The sequence below is a fragment of the Malaclemys terrapin genome, chromosome 16 (assembly GCF_027887155.1).
Source record: "Malaclemys terrapin pileata isolate rMalTer1 chromosome 16, rMalTer1.hap1, whole genome shotgun sequence".
Taxonomy (NCBI): Eukaryota; Metazoa; Chordata; order Testudines; family Emydidae; genus Malaclemys; species Malaclemys terrapin.
In genome coordinates, this window is record NC_071520.1 from 23,705,437 (window position 1) to 23,722,474 (window position 17,038).

Genomic DNA, 17,038 nt, shown 5'->3' on the forward strand with positions numbered 1-17,038 from the left:
CACCGGGCACAATGTAGACATTTCCGGTGTTGTTGGAAATTAGTCACGATGCTTATTGACCTTCATCCTTGACTTGCAATTTTAAAAATTAGGTGCACTGCTAAAGTAATTTGCTAATACAAAATAGCAAATTATAAATACACCAGTAGATATTGCCAGCATGCTGCAATAAATCAGGTTTGTTCTGCATTCTTCTTAATGCTTTGCAGAAGACGGGGTCATATGTCACAATCTTTATGGAGCTACACAAATCTTTCCATCCCTACCTCCCAACTTATGTCGGTGGTTGTAGATATGGACACCAAGTGTTATGATAAAAGGATTCCCACCTCCTTCCCATTGCTTCCCAAATTCTCCTTAAAAGATGTGCCTGTTAAGTGGTTTCCTTCTTTGGAGGCTTGAGTGAAACCTTCATTTTCATGTCACATTAGAAAGAGATGTGGCGCCAAGAACAACAGAATGCCAAATGCAAATTTTAAAATCTTTCCCCATCAAAATCCCACCTGGAGACATTTTACTGGCCATCAAGCTATATTTATCTTCTCCTGTGATGGATTCACAGAGCCGGCACGCTAATGACTCCATTAACACAGCCTTCATCTACACCTTGGCGTGGATGCAGCATGATTAATTACCCCAAATGAGCTGTTACTGTGGTCCCCCGTTTGCGTAGGTGGCTGTGCAGATTGGAGGAGTAGAACCTCCAAAAGGTACTTTACACAACAGGCTCGGTGTGGTTTACAAATAAGAAACGCTTGCAACCAGAGCCAGACCATCATGCTGCACTGCATGACCAATGCTTGTGTGGGTTCAGTCTCTGGTTTCTAGAAGCACCTTGCGGTTCAGTTTTTTTATTGATTTAAATCCATTAGCTTTTTATTTATCACTTCCATAAAATCATTTCTTGTTTATCAACTGTAGCTTTCCAACTAATCCAACTTTAAAGTCCATAATTAGCCTGGGTGGAAACAGAACTGGATTTAAGTGAGAAATCTGACACTGTCTTGCATAGGCAGTGAGGTAGATTCACTATCATTTCCTTCTGTCGGCTAGCTAAATTAACAAGAAACAATGGGAGTACACCACAAGCTACAGACCTCAGAAGATGACCAATAAGTACTTGCAGCTAAGATATAATATTAATAGTGGGCAACTTTTACAAAAAGTAGCTTGAATTAAATGAAGTACTAAACACCAATGCTAGCTAACGAACAAAGTATACTAGTGCTTTGCCATCAATGAGATTCCAAGAAAGCCTGTAAGCACGTGCTTGAGTCCATCTGTATTTGGAACAGTATTAAGGCATGTGCTTAACTCAAAGCTTTTACTTCAAAGGGATTTAAGCATATGCTTAAGTGCTGTCCTGAATAAGGCCTCAAGAAATAAATATACATTCTTTGTTCTACATTAGGTAAGGCATAAACCAGATGTTTTGAGCAGTAAATGACTCTTTAATGTTCATTTATGTTGATCAGTCTCATTTATAACCAGCTGTCTTCCAGTAGGGAGGGACAGCATGGGTAAAAGAAATAGATGACAGAAGCGGAAGTGAAAAAAACAAAAACCCTGCCAAGTCCTTACAAGGACTGTAGATCGAGCAAGACTGAGAACCACAATGTATCACCTTGGGGGGAAAAAAATTTAGATTGCAGAAGACATATAGGGTCAAATTCGGGCTGCTTCATCCATGCCAAAACCATTGGTGAGCAACCTGCAAATCATATACAGTCAGACATATATACACACGCATATACATACACAGTAATATGCTTGTATGTATACAAGCATAATATATCATATGACACATACATAATGGAGAGGTGATGCTCCTGTGATAAGTTGCATTTCACCTGGACCATTTTATCACAATGCCATTTTCCAAGCCATTCTTCCATAGAGGACTTTTTTCTTCAAAGGATCAGGTAGAAAAATACGTCCCACAAGAGACATAATTCACAAGTACAGCTGAATAATCCTACTTTTAAGAACTCTTTCCGGTGGGGAGGGGAATATGAACCACATAACTCTCCACTCAGGGCCTGATCCAAAGCCCATTGAAGTTAATGGAGAGACTCCCATTGACTTTGCAGGCTTTAATGGGCCTGGCTGATCTCACGTATGTCAGTTTTGCACCAGTTATTATACCAGTAACCAGGAGTTGCTTTACACCAGTGTAAGCAAGAGGAGAATTGGGCCCAATGAACTTCATTTTAAAAAACAATTGGCGATTAGCGGCTACATTGACATCATCTTTGGCACTGCTGAAGGTCAATGCAAAGATTACAAAAGGATTTCTATTCCTTTTGTACACTTCATTTGAACTGGGAAGCTGAGGACAAGAGAATAGGTCTAAGAATTGACACATCACTAGCCTGTTTATTTTTGGATGTTCTGAAATACTTTTAGCTTGATCTTGACATAAAGTGTTGCCCTGTGCTCCTCTCAGCATGTTGAGAAACTCGCCGTGCTGATTAGCGGTTGCTGCATCACAAAAATAAACTTCACTGGGAGGAAAAGTTATGATATAAAATCAATATCTCAAATGCTTAGATCCAGTGTTATGCAACTAGAGTAGACTGTCTTAAGACCTTTTTCCGAGCTAACTATTTGCAGACTCCAAACATATATTTCCTCTGTGAGAAAGAGTGTGAAGTCTGAACTGAACTAATTGCCTGTCCATAAGATATAGATATATATGTTATATTTTTAAAATGGATCTTTGACAAGTAACAACATTTCAGCAAGACTCAAGTAGGTATCTTTTATATCTCTGTAGTAGGGCTTGTTAGAGACAAACCATTTCCTGAATTTAACATGTCTATAGTGGTTATTACTGACAGTGCCTGAAAATCTACAGAAGGGTAATAACACTGATTTACAGGTCAGCTGGCATAAATTGGCAGAACTCCACTGAAGTTGATGATACTATGCCAAGATTCACCACCTGAGGATTTTAACCACAGAGACTAAAACGTCCCAGATGTAAAATGGTAAGTACCCTAGTCTGGCTTCTGTATTCAGGCTTTTTAAAAAAAAAGGATAGATAGCATACAAAAATGGAATTCTATTAACTCAGGTGGGAGCTGCATATTCATATTGCCTGCTCTGCTCTGAATAATAATTATATAAGTGTTTATCTCTAATTCCTTCTCTGTACCTGAATGCATTAGCACTTCAGCAGAGCTTTTCTTAATTACAACTGTAACCTGCTAATAGTGTTTCTTTGTTGTCTGAAGGAATCTACTTCTTATCCAGCCTAGGCTAAATTAAAATTTAATACAACATCAGGTCGCAACAGAACTAGGAAGCAAATGACAGCTGTTTAATTAAAACCTAAACCTGATTAGATGGCACTACGGAGAGAAATACTCTAGAGGAAGAGTAGAAAACTACCAAAACTCCAGGCCAGGATAATGGCTTTATTTGAATATGAATAAATCCTATGTGCATCTACTGCAAATGTTTACAATTCATTGCTTTGGACAAATGGGGGAGAGGGGAAATATGAATGGGAGACTTGTCAAAAGTCATGATAAAGCTGTGATTGCCAACACTCCCTATTGTTACTGAGAGTAGGGATTATTGAGGAATGACTGTAGTGGATATTAATGAACCCACTCTATGAAACCCACAAGAGTGGTACGAAAAGCCCAAATAATTAGGCTTTAAACAGCTGTGCTGCACAGCGCGGTGTCTTCCCCTGAAATACACGCTCATTGCTCACAGCCTGGCCGAGCGGCTCCGCCGGGCTGAGAACTGCATTCCTCACCTGTGGCGGAGGTACTTGGCCAACAGATCAGTGTAGTGGTTCATCTAGCGCTGTGGCGTATAGCTATACATACTCTACACATCACTGCCAATGTAGACAAGGTCTATTACAAAGCCAGAAATTGAACCCTTAGTCTCCTTAGTCCAGTCCAACGTCTTAAGCACAAGAGCATTTTTCTTCCCCATAAGCAGCCATTCCGCAAACATCCTACTCCTATCTGCACTGCGTTGCTTAAGTAATGCAGAGGACCTTGTGCTGGCCCTGTGCATGAGGATGAATATCAATCCGAATGATTAATGTACAGGCTGGCTTATTTCTTAGAGGTTAACAAAACATGTTGCAGTACAGTAAATCTAATAAAAACACTCAATTGTAAATCAGGAGGGAAACTTAAAGCCAACCCTGTTCTGCTGACAAATGTTACAGCTAAATGCCTTCTGGCATTTAGTTGAAATGATTGTCTTTAGTGAAGAAGGCATGGAGCTGAAACGTTTGTCTGCAGAATTGCATTCCTTTATTATTATTATTTTTTCCCCTGTGTGTATCTCGTGAAAAGAAATTTGTAACATTGGAACTAATCTTTTGGAACCCATTCTCCAGTCCCATAATGGCACCTCTTAGAAATGTAAATTACAGGGCAGATTGTGACGTGGGTTTTTTTAACCTCATTAGATAAACTATTCACCACCTTTTGCTTCAGATCAAAGAGCAAAGGCAATGTAAGGCTATTCAGCAAGCTTAATATATAAATTAGAGGCTTTGCTAAAATTATTATAATCCAAAACAATTCTGGTGTACGTTTCCCTCAGAGCTGAATGGTGGTGTAGGATTCAAATACATATTAACAAACCCCACTTGGTGGAAAGCTATTTATACTTTCCACTACCACATATCTGTTGTGACTCACAGGTAAAATCTGCCACTTTCTCACCCAAGGGTGAAAACGTACAACTGAGATCATGTGTTTATTAAAGATTAGGAAACATTTACAATCTCCCATAAGTGCTCTTTGTTCTTTGAGGGTTTTTTTCCCTTACATTGATCCAGTTACACTCCATTGACTCTGCCTTACGCTAAGTGGCCAGTCTCACACTTTAATGCCCGTAGAAGAGCAGCTAGCTTGGTCGATATCTGATTCTTCACTGATCATACTTGGGAGCCTGATCCTGCTGTCCTCACATGCCCACGACTGAAACCAACAGGAGTTCTGCTTGTGAAGGGACTGCAAGATATTAAATTACATATTCAGCCATCTTTAGTCACCTTGAGCAGTACCTTAATTCATGCCTAATTCTGCTGATTCCACTGGGGCTACTTATGCAGTCAGGTATGATTCTCTATGTACATGGGTGGCAGAATCAGGCCCAGAAGGATCTGTATGCCCTGCCCTCCGCCCCCAACATTCATTCATGTCACTAGAAGGTCATATATCTGCCCCTCTACCTTTTCTCAGGCCCCAGCTGTTTTCTCATGTGAACATTTTATAAATTGTATCATTATTAAGAATGATCAACTATGACAGATGGTAAATCGCAAATACTGCAGGCTATTATGCCAACGTTAAAGGTCATCCTTTATCACTTTTGTCTTCCTGCATAATAGATTTAATTCATACTGGGATTCCCAAAGAAGGAGAGGCAGGAGGCCATACCCTGCAGACAAAGTTAATGTAGATTAAACTATAAAAGGGAGAGAGGTTCTTAATCGCAGATTCTTCTCGTGGCTCATATGCAGCACATATCAGCCTAATTGAATATTATTCTAGATGTATATTATAGTGTGCACTACAATAACACTTGATCTCCACGAACACATATCAGCGAACATGTTTGTTCATAGATTCCAAAATGAAATTTTATTTACTGTCTTATCTCCTAACAAAACATATATTAGAGGAAACTGATTCCTTAACTTGTATACTATACACAGCATGTGCTAGGATCTCAGAGGTATCAGCTAGAGTGACATTTTTATCGTGAAATTCGTAGAGGTTAAAGCTGAGATTTCTGATGCTTGCTATTATTTTTACAAACTTGCTCCTGCAATGTCATTAAAAAAAATAAATAAGAAATTTGGTCATTTTTTGAGGTTTATCCAGGAATGATAAGCAAATCCTGCAGCCAAAGGTGAACCCTGATTAGCAGCATAAACAACATCCCATATGTGACCTGAGCAAGATGCCATTTTTAAAAAAAACCCTCATAATAGCCGATCTGCACCCCATTAAGTGGAGGTTCAGAAAGCAGCCTGATGCACATGGCAGGAGTAATTGCAACCTGTCAAGTAGTCTCCTGTGTTTTAGCTAAACACCAGTATCCTCTGCTGCTAGCAGAGACCTTGCCTGAGAATAGGCTTACACTGTTTTGCTTCAGCCCCTAACGTCCCAACAGACTTTATTCACAAAGCCAGCTGTGTTAAACATCTTGACACTCGTGTTCCAAAATGTAAACTCAAGGTTGTGATAGTAAAAGGATGGGAAATTCTCAAAGCAGGAGAAAGCTTGTCACCTGTCTGCTTTTGGCAAACCACATGGAAGAAAAACCCACTGAGTTCTCTGGGTTTGGGCTTCAATGCTATTCTGTGTCCCATGCTATAGAGGACACGTGAAAAGATTGTACGACCCTGACTGTATGTCAGAGAACTAAAGGTAGCCAGAGCTAGAATCTCTCTTCTCTATTTATGCAGGCACTCTCTGAATAATTTTCTTGCTGTTTCTTATCTTTTCTCAGCATCTTCCCCCACTACCTAGAGTAGGTCATTTGAATTAATAACCATAAAGGGATATTCCAACCAATCGGTGGTTTGGATACTTTATTGGGAGCTTTAATGGGATGCTAGAGGAATCTAGCAGGGGATCAATAATAATTTTGGAAGCAGGCCTTCGACAAAGTTGCGTCTCTTACTTTGAAATTGCCTGTTCTGCATAGCGTGTATATGGCAAACCGTTGCGAATTCTCTCTCTAGGTAGGTATTTAAAGCATGCTTAATTATCTAGCATAGTATCTGAGCAGTCATCTGGTAGATTTATGCCGGCTGTAAGCAGTAGTAAATGACTGGTAATCTTTATAAAACACATTGGGAATGCTCTCAGTGTAGTAAAACTATTGTCGTGTTGGACATTTATGGTAACACAGCGCTACTTAGCTTATGAGAACCGTGGACCTGATGCTCCTCTCCCATGTGACTCCAGAGAAACTCCACTGAAATCAAGAGGACTCCATCCAGTTGCTGCAGTCTGCCTACATGCTGTGGATTGCAGTATCGGGGCCCGAATCCACACCCTTGCACAATAAATTCGGTTTGAAATGTCAATTAAATAACAATTTCAGAAACCCCAAGGCGGCAAAGCAATATATATTGATCTTTTCTGTTAAGGAACACAAGGATTGCCACACTGGTTCACTTCCATGGTCCATCTAGTCCAGTATCCTGTCTCCATCGGTGGCCATCATGCTTACATAAGAAGACTCACATTAGGCTGATATGGAATAATCTCTCTCCAGGGAAGCCTTCTCCTAATCCCTAATAGTTAGAGTTTGTCTTAAAACCAGAAGCAGGAAGGTTTATATCTTTCCTGGATAAAGAAATAACTTTTCAAGCAGTTTATGATAAGATAGACTCCAGTTCAAATGGGAATTCATTCATTGAAGTCCTATGGCCTGTGTTATACAGGGAGCATAGGCACCGACTCCATGGGTACTCCAGGGCTGGAGCACCCATGGCAAAAAATTAGTGGGTGCTTAGCACCCACTGGCAGCCAAGCTTCCCTCCCCCCCATTCCCGCCCACCTGCGGCCCCTGCCGATCAACTGCTCCCCCTCCCTCCTGGCACCTCCTGCACGCCATGGAACAGCAGTTCAGCAGGGAGGGAAGGGGAGCGGGAATGGGGTGCGCTCGGGGGGAAGGGACAGAACGGGGCAGGGAAGTGGTGGGGTGAAGCGGGAGTGAGAATAGGTGGGTGGGGCCTTGGGGTCAGGGGTGGAGTGGGGGGCAGGGATGGGGGTGGGGCAGGGGCAGGAAGAGGCAGGGTGGGGGGTTGGGAGAAGGGCGGGGTCTGGGGCTGAGGACCCCCGGGGAAAATTAGAAGCCAGTGCTGTGTACAGGAGGTCAGAGTAGATGATCACAGTGATCCCATCTGCTTTTATAATAGGAGTTATTGGTCTTAATTTCTGGCCCCCATTTTCAATTTTGCCCAGAGACCTTGATCGCTACTGGTTTAAGAAAGCATGTCCAACCAAAAAAAAAAAAATGTGATGACCATTTTGAAGCATTTCTTTTCAATGTTTCTCAGCCAGCCGTCTCTTACTGTGTGGGATGGAGAGACTACTATATCATTGCTATAGTGTGAGAGTTGGCAATTTACTGGCTTGAAAAGTAAAGCCAGCACTAATCTACAGACCTCGAAATATAGGGTTGCATTATCATATGATTTTACTGCTCATCTGTGTAATCATCATCTGTCATGACTGCTACCTGGGCAGAAATCCATATCCTTCTGTAATAACAGCCGCTTTAATGTTATAGGAGAATACACAAATTAATACATTGCATGATATACATTGTCCACATCCCTGAGGAGCGTTCTCTCATAGCTACAGCAAGCATCTGCGATCAGGACCCCTGGGAGATAGACCTATCTATCCCCTGTTCTGCTTCTCACTTACTAGCTGACCTTGATAAGCCACCCACAAGATAGGTATATAATAATACCTACATGGGGAGGTATTTGTGAGGGCTGTTGTGAAGTTCTGCAAAGTGCTCTGAGGTCCTCAGATGAGAGACGCTTGCTATATGCACTTAGGACAAGCGTTACTATAGATTTAGCTCTTTTGCTGGATGCTCTAAACACAGTAGCAACTTGATCCAGTGAAGCCATATGATTCATGCAAATACAAATGCTGCCCTTCAAAATGTGAATGAATAGCTTAGCCAGAGCCCAGCCAATGTATATCTACCGTCATTTCAATACAGTGCACAAACAGGAGCCTCCTCTCCCTGTCCAATAGGGGCTTGGTGCCGAGGGGCATAAGGAGCAGACAATGGGACAAAGGCTAGCATCTAGCAAGAGAGCAGACAGTCAGGGAGGCAGCAGGGTCATTTCCCAGCTGTCTCCGTCCCTCAGTTGATGGTGGAGCTGGATGGACCTAGAAGAGAACAGAGGCTACAATCTCACAGAGGATGATGCAGTGTCTACCCTCCCCCAACTTATGCTCCCTTGAGTTCTAGAAGGGCCTTTCTCTTGCCTGCATGGGGACACTTGGAAAGTTAATGCAAACTGAAAGTGAATTTGTTAAAGCGATTAAGCTCCTGTGTGGACACTCTCATTCAGAATTAAAGTGGCCTTAATTCAGTTTCATAGAATCATAGAATCACAGAATATCAGGGTTGGAAGGGACCTCAGGAGGTCATCTAGTCCAACCCCCTGCTCAAAGCAGGACCAATTCCCAACTAAATTGTCCCACCCAGGGCTTTGTCAAGCCTGACCTTAAAAAACTCTAAGGAAGGAGATTCCACCACCTCCCTAGATAACCCATTCCAGTGCTTCACCACCCTCCTAGTGAAAAAGTTTTTCCTAATATCCAACCTACACCTCCCCCACTGCAACTTGAGACCATTACTCCTTGTTCTGTCATCTGCTACCACTGAGAACAATCTAGATCCATCCTCTTTGGAACCCCCTTTCAGGTAGTTGAAAGCAGCTATCAAATCCCCCCTCATTCTTCTCTTCTGCAGACTAAACAATCCCAGTTCCCTCAGCCTCTCCTCATAAGTCATGTGCTCCAGCCCCCTAATCATTTTTGTTGCCCTCCGCTGGACTCTTTCCAATTTTTCCACATCCTTCTTGTAGTGTGGAGCCCAAAACTGGACACAGTACTCCAGATGAGGCCTCACCAATGTCAAATAGAGGGGAACGATCACGTCCCTCAATCTGCTGGCAATGCTCCTATTTATACAGCCCAAAATGCTGTTAGCCTTCTTGGCAACAAGGGCACGCTGTCGACTCATATCCAGCTTCTCGTCCACTGTAACCCCTAGGCAGCGGCGTATTATCGCCTAGGCCTAGGGTGGCAAATTTGCCGGGGCGGCAAATTTACTCTTGCCCCCTCCCCAACTCCGCCCCAAATCCCCGGCTCCCCTCCTCCCCCAGGCGCGCCGCGCTTCCCTCCTTCCACCTCCCTCCCAGGCTTGCCGCGCTGGGAGGGAGGGAGAAGTGAGTTGCAGCGCCCTCGGAGGAGGTGGACCAGAGGTGAGCTAGGGCCCGCGGGCGGGGGGAGTAATGGGGGGCCAGGAACCGCTTCCCGGCCCGCCCCCGCTCACCTCTGCTCCACTGCCGCCATCCCCCGAGTACGCCACAACTCCCCTTCTCCCCCCTCCCTCCCATACTTGCCGGCAAGTTAAAGTTTAGCATGCTTCACTTTGGAAGACATGATATCTCCCACTGGAGGAGTATGTACCGACCCCAACACCAGCCCGAAATATTTATATAGCACACAACGAGTAGCTCTCTTCAGCTGAATAGTCCTCAGCAGCCCTGGTTTCAAAAGGAAAAATCAACAGGTTGAAAACTTGAAGTTAAAAGGGACAGAAATGTTCAGACTCCTCGTTGTTTCTCAGTTCCTCTTATATCTTTGCTTTGAACCGCATTTCTGAAAGCCTCTCAGAGAAGAGAAATGGAGCTATTTATAGTTCCATGACAGCAGGTAGCAGGACAGTAGTTCACTGTCACTTTCCCCACCATTCACTGGCACAAAAACTCAGCTAACCTCTGTTCACTCTTACAAGTTACAACAGGAAGGTTTTATCTATGTTTCTTCAGGTATCACATATATATTTTAAAAAAAGAATTATGTGATTCAGTTCCATACTTGTGAAGGCTTTTTGGTTCTGTTCATTTCTTCAGAGAGAAAGCTGCGAAGTGGCACTAGCAAATAGCTATTGGCACATTTGCTCTCTCTCTCTCACAGCTCAGATTTCCGACTGCTCGGAGACCTGCTGGAGGTCATGGTCAACCTGACTGTAATTGCCAAGTGATTCATTGACACCTGCACACAGGGAGTGTAAAACAGGGACAAATCAGAAGAGTAGCATTTTACACCCACTTTTGCACAGGTGTAAGTGACTACCCAAAGCGCACAGGGAGAATCAGGCCCCTGAAGACTACAAAGGAAACTGGAAAAGGAATCTTCTCCAGTTCTGAAAATGCTGAGAAGAAGAACGTGAGCTCATGCCCTGCATCTTGCCTGTCAGAATCCCTCAAAATAGCCATATTCTCTCTCTAGGTGTGGAACTATATACTTAGATCTCCCAAATCTACCACAATCACAACCACTCTTCCATAAAAAAAATATGATTAGTATTATTTTTATAATTAAACTGTATTCAGTAAAGTGTGCAATTCTTTTGTGTTAGGAAATGGAATGATCATATCCTTAGCATATAAATTGTGAAGAAAAAAAGTCAGTTCTTAATAACATTATTTGAGAATGAGATTATAGAATATATATAGTGTTAACTACTTATGCTAAACACTCTGTTTCACCTTGTATTTAGCTGTGACACTCTGAGTGCCTTTCCCAGCCCTGTAGAGCTCTGTGTAGTTCAAAAGCTTGTCTCTTCCACCGTCAGAAGTTAGTCCAATAAAAGATAATACCTCACCCACTTTGTCTCTTACTAGGTATGTGCAGCGCTTCTCACAATGGGGCCCTGATCTTAGCTGGGACCTCTAAGTGCAACTGTAATATAACTAAATAAAAATGATAATAATGCCAAACTACAGTATACGTCCCTTACATATCCAGTTCTTGCTCTCACAAGTAGACAATATTCCATACATTGCCTTTAATTACCTTTTTTCTGTGTTGACTTAAAAAATGGAATTTTGAAAGCCGTTCGACTTTGCTAACAATAACTCTGACTTCAGAGAAGTACACCAATGTAATGCAATGGCACTCCTCATCTGCGTCACATCAAAAAACTGCTTATCGCTGTATCTGACATAGTGAAAAAACAGTAGTGTAGATTTGTAGCCAGTCAGGCAGCACCAGCGGCAGGTTTCACCATTCACTGCAAACTCAATGGCTTTCTCGTATCTTACCAATTGTTTTTTGGGGGGCGCATTCTTCAAATGTATGCTGCTCTCACGTGTTTTGCCACTCCATGCCGCTACAAAATGTTCTCTCTCTCTGTCTATTTTATCTCCTAGTCTTTGAAATACACGCTAAAAGTAATTTCCTCCTTGCAATGTGTTTGCCTTAAGCTTGCCTAAGACTTTCTCTGGCTTTTCGTTCTGATACTAATTATTTCCTCTCCTCTAATGTGATTTCTTGTACTGTGTATTGGTTGCACCCCAAAGATAATTTTCAAATTCCATTTAATGAAGATGTTTACACTTCCTAATATTCTTTCTTGGCCTGATTTTTTCTGTTTTTGCAGACTCCCTCACCTTGCACCTGCTCAAGTATTTGCTTGTTCCGTCATGTCCCTACATCTGATTATCTCTTTTTCTTCTCCATTTTTATTAGGAATGACCTCAATTTTGTTCAAGTTCAGGGTGAAGTTCCACTTTCCTGATTTCCATGATTGAATTTCTCAGTGAACTCCTGTGTTGTATACGTGTTTCCTGTGGAAAAAACCAATATCATCCGTGTGGTTCAGAACTGTTCAGTCCCTTCTTTTTAGAATATCAATATTTTTCCACGCGTCTTAAGCATCTGGGAGATAGTTTCTCAAAAAGTTGCAGAACTTTTCCAGATCTTTGTGGAGACTGTTGGCCCGATTCTGTTCTCAGCTATGCTGGTATAAATCAGATGTGATTCCACTGAAGAACATGAAGTTACACCAAGGTAGAAACAGTGTGACGTCAGAATCACACCATGTTGTCTATTCTAACAATTATATGGTGAATGTTTTATTTAGACAAATCTCACGTTCCTCTAGCCATTGATTCCATAAAATTCAAATACAGATTCCTACTCCTTTCCTCTTGAATAGCCTTCTTTGCATAGCCAGTGAATGCCTAACATCTCTCTCAGACAGTTCATTTATTGGTTGATTAGCTGAAATTCAGTTGTACAGAAAGCCATTAATTCAGAAACTGTAAGAAAACACAGTAGGCTGCAAACAAAAGGCTGGTAAGTCTTTCATTCCTTGAGTATCATCTGTTACCTTTCTTAAGTGAAAAATGATAACAACATTTACTCCCATGCCACAGATGGCCAAATATACTCAGGGGAAAATCACAGAAGACCTCACAAAATTAAACTCTTGTAAAATGTTACATTTTGAGATGGCGTCTGATGTCATCTCAAAAGAGGCATGTAATACAATAGAGCGAGAAGACAACTGTAGGCAGGTTGATAACATACGTTTCTGTCTAAGAAGTGAAAATAGAAAGTGACTGTACCCCTGATTTTTGATAGAATCATCATATTGCAAAGAGCCAAATGTCTTGTTATTCTATAAAAGCACGTGTCTACTTTAAAAAAAATCACAGTGTGTTTCTGTGACAAAGATTGCTAACAGAATTCTTTATCCTACCCACCAGCCCCAAAGCCTTGTTCCAAGAAGGGACTTTAAAACTGTTCTAATCTTGTTTTTATCCGGTTTACATGTTATCTGGAAGGAGGGGTTTGGTTAGTTTTCCAGCTTGACAACAGGACAGTAGCAAAGATGAAAAAAGATTTCTTATCTTGGCTTCCAAAATATCAATTTCCTGATTGTCCTGTCAGCCACAAAAGCTCTCTCTTCCATCCAAACTAAACAAAATATTCCTTTAGTTCCAGTAAGAGTGATGGGAACAAGCAGAAAAACAACAACGTATTGTTCATCTAGGCCTGGTCTACACTAGGCAGGGGATCGATCTAAGTTATGCAACTTCAGTTATGTGAATAATGTAACTGAAGTTGACGTACTTAGTTCTACTTACCGTGGTGTCTTCACTGTGGTAAGTCGACGACTGACGCTCTCCCGTCGACTCCGCCTGTGCCTCTCGCCCTGGTGGAGTACCAGAGTCTACGGGAGAGTGCTCGGCGGTCAATCTATCGCGTCTAGACTAGACACGATAAATCGACCCCCGCTGGATCGATCGCTGCCCATCTATCCAGCAGGTAATGTAGACAAGCCCCTAGAAAGGGAAACTGTTTTAAAGCAAATCAAAGTGAAGGATTCCATGGCATGAAAGAGGATGGATGTGAGAACCAGGATTAGAATGCAAGAATTTCTGGCTCCCAGTCTATGCCACAGTTTAGCAGGGATAGCCTATTAAGGAGGCATCCTGTTCTCAAATTTCTATCATCTGGCAAGTCAAGCATACTTGTGCTTATATCTCTATATGGAGGAGCAGGTATAGCACTGGGTGCATTAAAGAAAGGAAATCATTTACCCCCATGCAAAGTGGGTACAAAATCCTATCAAATCTGAATTCTCCAGTCACGCCATTGGTGCCATTTCAACACCCATTATCCACCGCTGTAAATGAATATAAAAGGTGCAAGGCAGTAGGAAAAAAATCAAACCCAAACTTGATCTTTAGCTGCAATCGTTTCCTCAGGTGATGACAATTTTGAGCTACCGGTTTATTCACATGACACTAATTTGTCTGAACATACTATGGCTAGATCTACACTGTAAAAGTTTCTCCAGTATAGCTATGATGGTATGGCTATATTGGTAGAACACTCCTAGAACAGACACAGCTTATACTGGCAAAAATATACTTCTGCCGGTACAGCTTATATTGGTTCAACAAGGAAAATAAATTACACTGGCAGTTGCCAGTATAACTGGATCTACAGTAAGTATTGGCGGACTAGCAATGTTGCCAACAATTATCCCTGACTGATATTACTAGGCCGGCAGAAGTGTCTGGTAAATTTGGCCTAAGTATCTGCAATCCAAAGAAATGATAAATCAATGAGTTTGAGAACATGGTTGGACAAAGAATATCTGGATGATGAGAGTTGCTGGGAAATGGGGATTATAGGAGATTAAGAGCTTGGTTCTCATTTATGTTAAGGCCCTTTTACATCACTCTGGTAATGTAAAATGGCCTTACTGGCCATTCTTATTCACACTAAAGACCCTACTACCATAGTAACAATCAGGCCCAAGTATTTTGGAATTGGAATTTTGTTTACCCCTTTGCTATGATGTAACATCACCGTTCTGCATTAGCCTTTCATTGTGATGCTGAAAAAATTGGTCAAAGATTTCACACCGCTTTACCTGCTTGACGATGGGTAAATTTTGGAAGTCAGACATGAAGTGTTTTTGCTCTTCTCAAAGACAGTCTGACACAAGCTAAGCAGACGAATACCAACTCTTCAAGTGGTATGAAAATAGCTTCAGAGAGCTATGACAACCATAGGAAATATGCTGATCTGGGTTTGATTTTTTTTAATGTGATGCGGCCAGTCAACTTGTTGCCTAGAGGTTATACTCTATTACAAGTAACTTTTATCTAAAATTGGAATCATCGTTTTTTCTTTATGCTACCCATGAAGATAATTGTAAGGGTTTTTTTTTTAAGGTGATGTTTTAAGTGAACTCTGATATTCATTGATATTTATATATAATGCAATCTGACAAAGACTATTACAGAGAAGAACCAGGAATAAAATGGTGATGTTCTTTCTTTCTTATAGCAGGCTGAAACATGGATGCAACAGAATGCAAGGCATGAGTCTCTTTGCTGGCCAGATGGGGACTGAAGCATTTGATGAGGTCTGAAGCCAGAGGGTAACAACACCTGTCTGAGACATAGCTGACCTAAGATTCACTGAGTATGAGCATTTCACAATGTTTTCTTTTGACAAGGTTGTTACCTGGCAGCAAATGCATGCCACAGCTTCCCCCTCTGCGGCAGCATTTCTATAATAGGACTTTTCTTGTTCTCTAAATATCTTACACACAGAACCAGGAGCTGCAAACCCTTACTCCTATTAATTATCATTTGTATTATCATACATGTATGATCGTCCCAGTCATGGACCAAGACCCCATTGTGCTAGGCACTATGTTTAATACTAGGTCAGACTAGATGATATAGTGATACCTTCACATGAGAATAAAATTAATATTTGGGAGTCTGAATTTGCAGGATCAGGCTTAAAGTATAATTTGAACATATTTTGGAATATTCTATAGTCACTGACTTTTATCAGAGATCTTCCCAGTTCTTTTGCCTGGGCTGTTCACTTGTGAAAACATGCAAGAAACTCGAATTTGATATAAAGATTTTGTTATAAAAGGCAGACCTGATATAAAGCTTTTGCTGATACACTGCCTGTGAGGCAGTCATTTATTATATAAGCATTGGAAAGGGCGTTTTGGTTTTAGCTTTTTTCTTTTTTTCTGAATGGACTGCTGGAGGATTTTTCTGATGGCAATTGCTGTGAGTTAGTTTGCAATTCTGTGTCTGTGAATGCTTGAAAAACAAATTAATCCATAGGATTTCATTCATAAAATGTTATTCACTTTATTCAGATTAGAGGCATTCATTTTTTCGTTTGAGATTTCCTCAGCCCAGCACTTCAGAGGATGCACAACTCTGTAGGACAGTGGCACATTACAGATTATTATTAATTATTAAAATGACCAAGTCTCGTATCATGCATGAATCTCTTTGTTCTTTTCTCTCTAACACCACAAGGAAGGTAGTGCTATGCAACTGCCCGAGCATCCTGAGGGCCCTCGTGTGGAGTAATGCAAAATACTGTTCTATTACACACCCTTCCCTGTCCATTATGTACCTAAGGACGTGCCTCGGGGGAAACAGTGAGACAGTTTCGGTTGCATTGTAATCTATATGCTGACAGCCTGCATCTCTTCACCCTCCTTGCATCCAACCTAGATGGTTTGAACATTCAGCATTCCCAGGGCCCAGCTGAGACTGGAGACTGAATGAGAGTTAGCTGGCTGACCCTCCAACTGGATAAGACAAAAGTTATCCTGGTTGTCTGTAAGGAAACCACCACTGGGGACAGCAGAAATATCTGCCTGTTCAGTTAAGAGGTGGGTGATTCTGTCCATCTGGTATTATTCAGGTTCACATGCTAGAAGTCCTCAACTACTTCTTGATGTCCAGAAAACAACAGTGGTCAAGAGTGCATTCCCCCACCCTGTCTACCTGCAGAAATTAGATTGCATCCTTTCCCCCTCAAATACAGACCTCACTACAGTTATCCAAGTCTGTTCCCTCCTGATTGGATTACTGCAGGATGCTCTATATTCAGACCACTTGGAAACTTCAGCTGGACAGAATGCAGCGGCC

At 41.7% G+C, this 17,038-nt stretch overlaps 1 protein-coding gene across 2 annotated transcripts in view; it reads right to left on the reverse strand.

Moving 5' to 3' along the window:
* Positions 1-17,038, reverse strand: part of LOC128824953 (transmembrane protein 132B-like) — a 367,758-nt gene that overhangs the window by 64,254 nt on the left and 286,466 nt on the right. The gene's annotated exons all lie outside the window — the stretch shown is intronic.